The following is a 13,259-nucleotide window of genomic DNA, read 5'->3' as shown; positions in this document are numbered from 1 at the left end:
GGCGGAGTCAGGGGCGGGGCTAAGTGATGCTTAGGTCTTGGGAGGCGGGCTTGGGGCGGGTTCGAGGTGGGCTCATGGAGGGGAGCTCTGGGGCGGGGTTTGGGGCCTGGGTGGTGGGGTCCGGGCGGGGCCGGGGCCTCGGCGGGGAGGAGTCCAGGTTTGGCGCGAAGTTGGGCCGGGCGGGGCTGCGAGGGCTCCCTGGGAACGTGCTGTCCGGCCCAGGGCCAGGTAATCCTTCTCGCTGTTCCTGCCCCTTCAAGGAGGGTCTTTCTGGCAGGGCCCTGTGGGTGGACGCTGCGCCCGGCCGGCCTTATACTAGCCCTCTCCCCATCAGGGCCGCCCCTCTGGGACTGGGCGGGAAGGAGCCTGACGGCCCGCAGGCCCAGCGCAGGTGCAGGGTGCCTCCTCAGGCGCAGGGGCCGGGGGCTCAGGCCATCACCGCCCTTTCTCTCCTTGGACAGGGCATTCAGGTCAACGTCTTGGTTCACAAACTGGCCCCCATACTCGGAGGGCAAGGAGGGACCGAAGAAAGAGCTAGATCACTCCAGACTAATAGGTGGCAGGTTTAACAAGCAGGAGAACTCACTTAAGAGGTTTGTCTTGGGCTGGGCAAGACGAATAGATCTCCACATCGCCTTCCAGAATCTTAAAAGTTTATATAGGGGTCTCAGTGGGGTTCAGCCACGTATACCGTCCAGATGGTCTCAACAACACATTGCTCTCTCAAGTCTGTGCCTGAGAAACAGCTTCTACTGCGGGAACAGTGGGCAGAAAGTACATTCCAAGGACAAGGGAGGGGTGAGGAGCTTCCAGTTGCCCGGGGCCAGCCCTCAGGTTAACCACCCGTCTGTCCTCCTGATGACCTCCTCCAACACAAGGCAGGAGCCCCGAATCCCTCAGCCTTTGAGTCTGTCCCTAACCCATCGAGTCTTTTGTTCACCAAATACTTACTAAGCACCTATTATGTGCCTGGCATTGTCAGGCATTGGGGAATGCAACAGTGAGAAAAACCAGGAGTGTCCCAGCCCTCCAGGGGCTCAGGGTCTGGTGGGGGAAGCAGACATTGAACTAATTATCACACAAATAAATACAGAAGTACAATGGCGACATCTGTTGTGCAGCGGAGCACATGGAACTGTGAGAGCTTACAGCAGGAGTTGTGACTTTGCAGGGAGAGGAATCCCAAAGAAGAGTAAGAGGGCTTTTGGGGCTGGTGGGGTGGAACAGAAGTGGGGATGGGAAAGAAAAGAAAAAATTATTTCCGTTTGACGTTATTATGTCCTGAGTGAAAGCCAGGACAGATAGTTGCCGCCTCTGGAGTTGAAATTGTGTTCGAAGTCTAATATGCTCACCTTCACAAATCTCTCAGAAAACTCCATTTGGAAGAGTCTGGAGAACTAATTTGTTAAATATACTTGCCGAAGGTAGATGAGAGGACAGATGAAATCTTATCCCTTTCAGCTGAGAAACACTCAGGCCTTGCTTGGCTCTGAGCACAAGAGAGGAGAATGGATTCTAACTGAATGTGTTTATCCTCTATCTGTTGGGCTTCCGCCAGGACCAAGTGAGCACAGAGTCTGACACAAACACGACTCGTCCTTTATTCCCTCAGCACCGTGGATTTAAATAAAGAGGGTGCACTGTGGTTATTGCTGTGTTTTTACACAGAATTAACAGTTTCTGGGGCTGAGTCGTTGTGTAAATCCTCTTAGTCACGGCGTGCTGAGACAGAATCACCTGAGTTACGACAGTGAGTTTTAACCGCGGCTGAGTCTTGGTCCTAAAGGAACGGTGCTTCAGGGCTGGGTCAGGCGCGCTGGTTTACTTTTGCTGTTTTGATCAGCTCTCTGCCTGCAGTAGACAATGAAAACCAATGGGAATGGGTCAGTTAAACTCATAAATTCCAGGCTTATTCTATTAACAGACATAATAGCTATTAATTATCTTTCCTCTGAGGAGCAAAAGGGCATGTCCGGTCACCGCCATTATAACTCATGCTACGTGATGTTATACTAAGATATTAACAAATCTAGGCTGGGTCAGCCTTTCCTGATGCCTTAGGTGGGAAGCAGATTGGGGAAGGCCCTGAGTGGGCCACAGCACTGATCTGTGCACAGAAGACACCTCTATCTTGGTGTGTGGGCTCTCAAGAGGGACAAAGGCCATAACATTGTATATATCAGATCTGAATCTGGAAGGATCAAGGAACTGAGGGAATTTTTGACATCCCATGGGCCTCACAGGTGTGGTGTGTTCAGGTGTAAGAGAAGATTAGGACTGCTGTTTGTTTATTTATTTTTTGAGGAAGATTAGCCCTGAGCTAACTACTGCCAATCCTCCTCTTTTTGCTGAGGAAGACTGGCCTTGAGTTAACATTGGTGCCCATCTTCCTCTACTTTATACGTGGGACGCCTGCCACAGCATGGCTTTTGCCAAACGGTGCCATGTCCGCACCCGGGATCCAAACCGGTGAACCCCGGGCCGCCGAAGTGGGAACGTGCGCACTTAACCGCTATACCACCCAGCCGGCCCCAGGACTGCTGTTTAAAACAAAAAGAATTCCGGGTGGTGTTGCTATGGAGCGAGGCATTAGGATAGGCACCAGTGGTCCTGCCAGTGGCAAGAGGGCATGTGCATGTACACAGCGATACTAAAGATTCAGCTTCTCGATTTGTAGCTTTCTTTAATGATAATAATAAAAAAAACCTTAATGCACTTTAACTGTATGGAATGGTTGCGTTGTAGAAATTATGCTGTGGGCATGGCAGTTCGATCAGGACAATGAAGTTTCCCCTTTCTCTCTCCTACAGCTAATGGTTTTTGTAGAAAAGGACCAATTGATTTCTTTCTAAAATGTTGCTTCAGGGTGCAGAGACCTTTATAGGTTGTGTTCCCACTTATAGGAGAATTCTATAGTTTGAGTATAAATTATGTTAAATGTGGGCTTCATAATGGAGTTAAGGTTAAGTAAAGTTCTGACTTTCCTTAGGCTGCTTAAGTGTTCAGGCGGCCCCCGTGCTATCGAGACAGGAGCTACGTTAAAGAATGTTCAGAGTTGGGCATAGTAAGGAATGTGGGAGGCTCGGTCTAATGACATAACCATTAAGATGCAGAGGTGCGCCAGGCCCATATACCACTTTGGTTGGTGGCAGGACAAGTGTTATGGGTTGAACTGTGTCCCCGAAAAAGATATATTGGAATTCCTAACCCCTGGTACCTAGGATGGTGACCTTGTTGGGAAATAGGGTCTTTGCAGATATAATCAAGTTAAGATGAGGTCATGCTGGATTACAGGGGACCGTAAGTCCCATGACTGGTGTCCTTCTAAGAGAACACCATGTGAAGACAGAGACACAGGGAGAAGATGGCCCTGTGATGGCGGAGGCAGAGATTGGCGAGATGCATCTAGAAACCAAGGAACGCCAAGGATTGCTGGCGGCCACCAGAAGCTGGAAGAGGCAAGGAAGGATTCTTGCCCACAGATTTCCGAGGGACACCTTGATTTTGGACTTCCAGCCTCCAAGTCTGTGAGACAATAAATTTCTGTTGTTTTAAGGCCCCCAGTTTGTGGTCCCTTGTTATGACAGCCCTAGAAACTAATACAACCGGTAGGTAATTTTCAGAGTCCAGTGAAAAATGAAAATACAAGGCCCTTGTTTAAAAATCAAGAATTTCCAGATAGTGACCATAGATTATTAGACTGAGCCAGGGGCTCCCCTGAGCCCTGAGCCTTGGGCCACTGCCCAGGTTGCAAGGCCATGAAGCTGGCCCTGGTTGCTAGGTTTTCAAAGTGTTGGACCCCGCCATAGCATGCAACAAGTGGTTGAAGTGAATTATTACAGTGTACACTGATCAACCACAGGAAACAAAGGCCACTCACTTCTTTTTCTGACGAATGGCTTGTGTATGTCACGTTAGCGACAAACAGAACCGCAAGAACTCCTGCAACAATCCTGAGACTGATCACTGTATTTCGGCGAGCAGATGCCCTCTGCGTCTTCCCTCCTGTTAAAAAATCAGACGGTTTTTAATTGCCAGATTATTAAGAAGCTGTTCTGACTGCTCCTGGGTCCTTGGGAAGTTTCCCATCCAGGCGCTAGTGAATATTAATTATGGAAATGAAATGTACATTTAACCCAAGAAAGTACTCACTGTAGAGAAATCTCATAGGGCAAGTCGTTGAAAGCCGATTTACTAAACGACCTATTCACCAAATGATCTATTTGCCTAATGACCACTTTGCCGAATGACCAATTTCCTAAAAGCCAATTTGCTGAAAATCAGTTGAGGGGATGTCCTGCTTATCAATAACCGATGGTCAAACGCACCTTACCCCAGGCTTGCAATGCACTATGGGAGGGGGTGGGAGGGCAAATAGTTGTAGCCAAACTCGCAAACTTAAAAAAAAAATCCTCAATAATTTGGTGAATTGGTCATTCATTTAATTAGTTTTCTGCAAAATGGCTGCTTCCTGTGTATTCACCAGAAGATGGTGGGCAGTGGCTTGGAAGGTGGGAGAAGGGTGCAGGAAGCTGTTCTCTGCTCTCCGTGTCCACGAGCTGTGGTTGCCCTCAGCACTCTGGAAAGTCATCGGGGGTATCCAAGTTTCTCCAGGCAGAAGAAACGCTGGCCAGTGTTTGCAAAACAACTGAATTCCCAGAGATGATCCCTTTCTTCGTGTATGGCGCCCAGATGTGGGATTTTGAAGTCTTGAGAATTAGCAACCCTAGTTTATAGGAACCCTTTTCCAGCAATGAGTGGAATGGTAAGGCTTTGTTATTCCCCTACGAGCCGCTTTCTTCCAGGCACCCGCATGCATGGTGATGCTAAAAGAAGGCTGATTTTGGATACATCTGGGGGCCGACTGTGCACGATATCTGAGGATCAAAAGGATTATCACCTGACTTCCTTGTGAAGTTGGAAAGCATCAAATTGAGTTTATTCAGGAATAGCCGAAAGAACTGCAACTCGGATGTGCATGCTTTGGCGAACCATCAGCAAATCCAACAAAGAAAGGAGAGGAGATGCTTTTATAGAGAAAAAGGGGGAGCAGGGAGAGGCTGTTCTAAAGGAAACTCCATTGGGAGAAGGTAACAGTTGAGGGTGGCAATGGCTTCTCATTGGCAGGGGCTGCCCCGTCTGATTGTCTGAGCTGCGGTATTTATCATTGGCTGAGCTGCCCCGTTTCTCATTGGCTGGGCTGCCATGTTTCTCATTGGCTGAGCTGCCTCATTTCTCATTGGCTGGGCTGCCATGTTTCTCATTGGCTGAGCTGCCCTGTTCCTCATTGGCTGAGCTGCCCCGTTTCTCATTGGCTGAGCTGCCCTGTTCCTCATTGGCTGAGCTGCCCCATTTCTCATTGGCTGGGCTGCCATGTTTCTCATTGGCTGAGCTGCCTCATTTCTCATTGGCTGGGCTGCCATGTTTCTCATTGGCTGAGCTGCCCCGTTTCTCATTGGCTGGGCTGCAGTGTTTCTCATTGGCTGAGCTGCCCCGTTTCTCATTGGCTGAGCTGCCCTGTTCCTCATTGGCTGAGCTGCCCCGTTTCTCATTGGCTGGGCTGCCATGTTTCTCATTGGCTGAGCTGCAGCATTTCTCATTGGCTGGGCTATTGCTGGATGGGGAGAGAAATCATCCTTTAGTAGTAAAGCAGTTGTACATCCTATGGAAGATGCAAATGTCTGTCTCTTCCTGTTTGGTGTAATCAGGATGCGCAGTTGTAATTGACGACGTGAGCTCTCCCTACAGGCCTTCCGGACTCCGATTTAGTTAAAGTTTCTTTTATTAATTTCCACATCCTCTATGGAGAGCCTTCCTTTTGTCCCATTGACACTAAATAAAATGTCACCAGTGCTTGGAGGGTTTCCCTCCTTCCTCTGCTATCTTTTAGAGCTGCTGCTATCTTGTGCTGGAAGCACCAAAGCTGCTGGAAAATAGGATTATTCTGCTTTATCCCCCCCTACCCCCTTCAGGAGACCCCTTTTTGAATCTTTTCTATCTATGGATAGACCAGACCACACTGCCAATTTTCTGGTGGCTACTTTTGTGTCTCACCTGGTCGTTGGTCGTAAGAGTCTGCACACATTTCCTGGGTGACTTCCACAGAGCCATTGAGGGGCTCGGGGGTAACCCCCAGGAGCTTACACATGATGTGGATGCTCTCCAAAGGCTCAGCCAGGTGATTCTTCTTGAAATCTGGCCCGAAAAGTCTGAATATGATCTTCACGTCCGTGAGGACATTATCAAAGCCACGGTCTCTTTGTTGAAATATATTATAATTTGCTGAAAAATAATAATAACAAAAAAGCCATTTTAGATTCCAATTCCTTGAAAGAAAACTGCCCCTTCATCAATGTCATGCTTGTCGGATCCATGACATCTTTGAACATTTAAACAGAGAAGGACGCTGCTCTCTGTGGTGGCAGAGAGAAGATCAAGGAGCCAGAGATCTTTGGGAAAGAGAATAAAGAAAGCATACCTGTTAGAAACGGCAAGAAGATAACACTGACAATCATTATAAGTTCAAACATAGAGCAGTCACTGTGTACCACGAATTGTTCTGAATGCTTTATAAATATATGTTAACTCCATTTACTCTCACAGCAGCCCAGCGAGGGAGCTATAATTATCATCCCATTTTAGAAATGAGGAAACTGAGGCACAGAGATTAGGGAACCTGCCCTGAGTCGTGGAGTAGCAAGTGCTGGAGCAGGCATTGGAACCCAGACTGTCTGGTTCTGGAGACAAGTATGTTTCTTATGGAACAAAAGTACATGTGTGTATATATATATATATTTTTTTTTTTTGCAGGGGGGTTGGTGAGGAGGGAGTAAGGACTATAAATAATTGTTTAATGAATGCTAGGCAGCTTTTTGTCTCTCCCCGCTTTCAAACGACTAAGTAACATCAGTCACAACACTGCTGATATTTTCTTAGGACCGACACATATTCTAGCGTGTGGGAAATATGATGCTCTGCACATTTAGAAGTTGGTCTCATATTTGGCCTGGTGAATGCAGAAGGCGCCTGCCCTTGGCTCGAGTTCCCTCGCCCTGGTCAAAGGAAGCAGTCCAATAGCCTCTGAGGCCGTGGGGCAGCTGGTCAAGAGCAACTGCCTGAGTGATGGCCTCATGTGCTTTGCTACCTCCTTGTTCCCTGAAGAGAGCAGAGTACGTTGCTCTACTCTGCACATCAAGGCAGGCAGGGAATCTGAGATGTGTACTCTGTGAGGGGCGCTGAGACCGAAGAACTTTCAGCCTAATGGTCAGTTCTCCAGAAGACTGAACTGATCCTGTTCCCACAAACTAACCGGTTGGTCAGGTTGGGAATGTGACCGTCCCATTAAATGCCTCCACATCACTTTCAACCTGGTACATCATGAACTGGGTTTACTGAGAGGCCGCTGACTGTGGAATCTCTCCTTGGCAAGGCCTTGGCTTTGGGCCCACATCCTTAGTGTTCCAGGCCTTGAGGGGTTACAAAATACCAGTACCCTGTTGCATTTTACCATAAGTGTTTCCACCAATGTTAGACAATAACCTTGTGAGTTTTCCCATATGTGTTATATAGTAGACTCATAGCAAGCTAAGAACACACAGATTGCCAACAGTTATAATGTTTCCTGTCCACAGTCTGAGACAAGCGTCCTTCAAGCTCTCCCTGGGATGGTCTTCTGTCATGGGGTGTTTAAACCTCACCCAAACTTTGTTCTGCCACAAATTATTGGTTGGTGGGTAAGGAAAACCAGACCACCTTATTTAGGTTTTGCAATTGGCATTGATTTCGGTATTTTCTTCTCTAGGCTTGCTTATTTATTTATTTATTTATTTTTTAAAGATTTTATTTTTTCCTTTTTCTCCCCAAAGCCCCCCAGTACATAGTTGTATATTCTTCGTTGTGGGTCCTTCTAGTTGTGGCATGTGGGACGCTGCCTCAGCGTGGCTTGACGAGCAGTGCCATGTCCGCGCCCAGGATTCGAACCAACGAAACACTGGGCCGCCTGCAGTGGAGTGTGCGAACTTAACCATTCGGCCACAGGGCCAGCCCCTATTTATTTTTTTTATAACAGCTTTGTTGAGATGTATTCATATACGGTATAATCCACCCACTTAAAGTGTACAATTCAGTGATTTTTAGTGTATTCACAGAGTTGTGCAACTATCACCACAATCAATTTTAGAACATTTTCATCAACCCAGAAAGAAACCTTGTACCATTCATCAGTCAGTCCTCATTCCCCCTGTCTTTCCCCCAAGTCCTAGACAACCATCCATCTATGTTCTCTCTCTATGGAGTTGCCTACTCTGGACATTTCATTTAAATGGAATCCAGAACATGTAGTCCTTTGTATTTGACTTCTTTCACTCAGCATAATGTTCTCAAGGGTCATTCAAGTTGTAGCACGAATCAGTACTTCATTCTTTTTAATGGCTACATAATATTCCATTGTACAGATAGACCATATTTTATTCATCCTTTCATCAGTCGATGGGCATTTGGGTTGTTTCCACCTTTTGGTTATTATGAATAATGCTGTTATGAGCATTTGTGTATAATTTTTTTTTATGAACAGGATTGCTTATTTTTTTGGTATGTGCAGAGGGGAACCAGCAGGTGTTTCTTTTGGTGAGTCTACTGGTAATCTGTGTGTAATGACCAAGCATGCAGGCTTGGTTAAGACCTCAGCCATACGCTTCTAATCCCAAATGACTTCTCTCTAGCTTTGGTTTCTTCCTGTTAAAATAGGGGAGATAAAAGCATCTATCTGTAGGGTTGAGAAGACAAAAATGAAATAACTCATGTTAAATTTTTAGCACAGCGCTGGTCACTGAGCCTTGGTCAGGGATGTTTGTCATTGTTATTCCATAATCGTAACTTGGGGCGGGGTTGGTTGGCTGGGATGGGGGTGGGAGTGGGGAACACTTGGAAAACGGTGGGTTACAACTCACCATGCATGCAATTATGTTTTAATTTTTTTCAGAAGTGTCCCTCCCTAGTGACTGTTGCCCGGATCCAAGATGACTTTATCCATCTTAGAATCAACTCACCCCGTTGGTGTTGTAACCAGAGTTGGTGTACATCACGATTGGCAGGACCTGCCTGTGCTCAGCAAAATGGAAGCATTCTGGAAACTCCTCCTTCTTGTAGACGTTGAGGTGAGGGTATACGTTCTTCGGTGCTTCGTAAACAGATTCGTTTTGCCGTGGTTTGGGCAGGAGCATCCCAAAGCTGCTGTAGTCCACGGTGTCAGACTTGACCACGTCCCTGAACCTGATGCAGTTGGTGAAGAGGATCGCAGTGACACTGGGCTTCTTTTTTACTGTGGTCCTGCCTTGGTCTGATTTGATGATGACACTGAGATGCTTGATCAAGCTGTGCTCTCAGTGGCTTCTACCAGGTACGTGAGGGTTCTGTTGATTTGTTGAGTAATCACCCTCTGTTCTCTGTCTGAGGCCTGAAACGGTGTCGCATGTTGTCCAGCCCTCCAGGGTACAGAGACACAAAGTCAGCCTTCCTTAATGAACCAGTTCATGACCATATCGGTGTTCTCCCTCCGCTCTGTCTCCTTGCTGTCCGTGTGGGTGTGAGACTCCCTTAGGCTGACCCCTGGATGGCCTCACCTGTATACTTTGCACCTCCCCCGGGATAGTAAAAGGATGCTGTCTTCCTCCCCTGCAAATGCGAGAAGAAAATCCTATCAGGGCCATTTCTCATATCTTTTTCATAATAAGCAAGGCCCAACTTGTTGACATCCCTGCCCTGGTCCAGAGGCAGAGGAAACACATGGGCTTTGGAGTCAGGAGGGTTGGACTTCATTCCTGGCTTCACCAGGATCTTGTCAAATCTGAAACACCCTTCGTTTCGAGGTGTGCTATTATTTCATGCGCTACCGGAAAGAAAGATGCTGCCAATTACATCATGACACTCCAGCGATTGCAAGATGCACTCTGACTTCAGAGATAGCAAAATGAAAAAAAAAAACAAAAACAAAAAACCCAGTTCTTTAGAATGGAGAGCAAATGGTATTTTCTAAGTTGGTGATGGTAAGTGAGTTCTTTCATCTCTTCTGCTTCAGTGTTTCTGCCTGTAAAATGCCAAAAAGTTGACGGGATTTTTGTGAGGATTAAGCCAGATGTGTTTAAGATAAAGTGTGGGGCATCATGTTTTGGCACATAGTAGGCACTCATTTCTTTGCCTCCGGATGTGACAAGCCACCCCCGGCCTTCCCTGGTGTGTGGAGTGGATAGTAAATATATCTACCCACCCGGCGCCCACTCCTCCGTGTGCTGGTTCAGAGCACCCTGACTTCCCTCCTAGACTCTTCCCTGCTCTTGCTCCATGCCTGGTTCCAGAAGTTTTGGCTCCACTTCAGGCTTCAGAAGTAGGATGTGGCTCTGGGCTGGCCAATCAGAGGACACAGCATCCCCTGGCCACAGCAGTTGGTTCAGCCTCAGGCCCATGTCCCAGTCAGAGCCAATGAGAGGTGATCTTGGGACTTTCTCTGGAGCTGTTGAGGAGGGGAGAAGCTGCCCTGCTGGTCCTCATCTCTAATGCTTGTAAAATTGGGAAACATTTGCAAGAAGGGGAGACTGTCATCTTGTTTCCTGTACAGAAGTCTGCTCAGCCACTGGGCGTGACGACCTACTCAGAGGCAGAACAATATGGCGGTTGCGAGTGTGCTCTGATGCTGGCTGGCCTGGTTGTGTCCTTTCTCCACCACCTGGATGTGTGTTACTCAAATCCTCTCCACCTCAGTTTCCTCATCTCTAAAATGGGGATGATAATGCCAACTCACAGGGTGGCTGTGAGGACTAGAAGCACATAGAACACCTCAGTAAGTGTTCGCTGAGCTTAGCTTTTATTTTCCTGGAGGGGGAGAAAGAGCATTGGGCCAGGTGGCATGGTCAGGCGCAGAGGGGGCAACAATTATCTCCTGTAGTGTCTGTCTCCTGGTGGGTACTGAAGGTGGATCTGGAATGTGCCTGCGGACCCCAGGGAAGATAAGATTGGGGGCTCCAGTCATGGCAGAAATGGCTGCATCTTGGGGCATCAGAGGAATGGGGCGGGTCAGCCATGAAATGTGGCTGAGCCTTGCAAGGTGACCTTCACCCTTCTATGTCAGGCTCTGGCTGACTGCATAAGGCAGAAGGTTACAGCCAACAGGCAGCGGGCCACTGCCGCCCCATAAGCAGTCGGAGGAGGAGCTGACCTCTCTTCCTCTCCTTGTCTCCAAAGGGTAAACCAGGAAAGGGAGGCTGTGCCCAAGAGAGTAGACCACAGGCCATGCTCCTTCTGCTCCAGGCTGCTGAGGCCACAGAGGGTCTGCGGTGAGGGTGGGAGCGTGCTGGGGAGAAGAGCTTTGACTTGGGTATAAGATGAAAGTTTCACCCTGAGCAGAACTGAGTCTTCAGCCCGGCAATGAGGCTGTTTTAACAATACAAGTGATTGCAACGTTATGGAAATCTTCAGTGATCTGCTCCCCAGCGGAAAGGTGGTTTTTGACAAAGCTTGGTAAAATTATAAGGAAAAGAAAATAATTTCATGGATGCTCACCCACGGAGTTAACAGCAAGCTGGACACGTCTCACTAAATAGGTTCTGTTGTTGGAAAGCAGATGCTCAGCCAGGGCCTGGCGCATAGTAGGCACTCAATAGATTTTTTGTTGAATGGATGAATGACCTTGTTTGGGGAGGAAGTGCTTTCCTTCGTCTCAGCTAGGCTATTAACTTGAGGGCTGTTCTGTGACACTTCTTGTGTCACCCAAGATTTGGATGTTCTGATAAACAATCTAAAGTTCATTGGCTTTAGTAGAACCAAGAGATGGTCATGCTGTAACGATGTCAGTTTGGTATGGAGAATAAATGGCCGGGAAGAATTTTGGGATAATGGCGCCTGGGTTGTGGCTATTTGGTCAAGAAACGAGCAGAAAAGTATAACCAAGTGTAAAGCTAAAACTTCCCACGTACCATTTGAGAGAGAGAAGCAGGAAAATAATTTGGAACTTGTAGGGGATGCCGTTGGTGGCCCACCCGGACCCCCTTACTGGGCCAGTGCACCACACCCACTTCTGTGAACATGGCTGCTGATGCCTGTCAGCTGCCCATGTTCTGGAAAATTTCCCTCAGCCGAGTGGCCCTACTTCCCCTGGGAAGGTGTCCCTTGCTGCTCCTCTTCCCCCAGGGGCTGGTGGCCAGTGACTGACTGACCGGAGGACAAAAGACCAGCTCCCAGGCCTGAGGATGAGATAACGTTGGGGTGCAATTTTGTCCAGCTGGGGCCATTTTTCTCTGAGCTCATTCCCCTGCTCTGTCAGTTTTCCTCGCTCCTATCTCCTGAGAGCTCTCCCTCAATGCACTACATGCACTGAATCCCTGCCTCAGGCTCTGCTTTTAGGAAACTTGACCTAAGACAAGAGTCTCAATAGTACTTTGCAAGGCTCCAGAAGCCCTGCTATTCACAGCTATAGGTGAAATATCGTCCCCTCTGCCCTTCTGCATCCACTTACTATTTTGTAATCCAGTTTTATTTTATAAAACGCTTTCCCCAATTTGAAATTATCTTCATTTGTTAGTTATTTGCTGTCTATTTCCCCCTATGATGTGAGCTCCATGAGATCAGGTGCTGTGTTGATCTTTTGACCACTCTTTTCCTGGGTCCTTGAACAGGCTTTGCTCAGAGTAGGTGCTAACTGTTAGTGGAATGCATGTTAAATGAATGCATGAACTGCATCTCCTTTGGTGGGTGCAAAACCTATCTTCTTCTCACTCCTGATTAACTCATGGAGATAGTCACAGAAACTCTTTCTCTTTTGGGTTCTGGCATCTTATTTGTAACCTCCACAGGTAACACATTTTCCTTTCTGATAATAGAATTTCTATGGTTGCTTTAACTTGCAAATCCTCTAATATTTATTTATTGCATTTCTGATTGGCATTAGACGTAATTCTCAGTTTTTAGCGATGGGGCTTTGTTTAACTTACATACGGTATAAATTGGCTTTGCTCTGAAGTATGGAATTGACTGGAAGGATAAAACTTCTAACATGTTGCAGAACATAGTTTGACTGGCTATTTTATTATTTGGAATAAGGCGACAGTGACATTTTGAGGGCCTTAGGCAGACCTGCATATCCAGTTGAGTTCCTGACGTTTGCGTTTTAAATCTCAGATGTTCCCAACTTGAAATTGTTTTCTTGTGCTGTCTTCTCAACACACACCTTCTTTAAAGATCTCCTAAGCTGTAGTCTTAGGAAACTATGA

This window comes from Equus caballus, chromosome 13 (genome assembly GCF_041296265.1).
Source record: "Equus caballus isolate H_3958 breed thoroughbred chromosome 13, TB-T2T, whole genome shotgun sequence".
In the NCBI taxonomy this organism is placed as follows: Eukaryota; Metazoa; Chordata; class Mammalia; order Perissodactyla; family Equidae; genus Equus; species Equus caballus.
The sequence above is the reverse complement of the archived record's forward strand: the minus strand, read 5'-3'. Positions refer to the sequence as shown.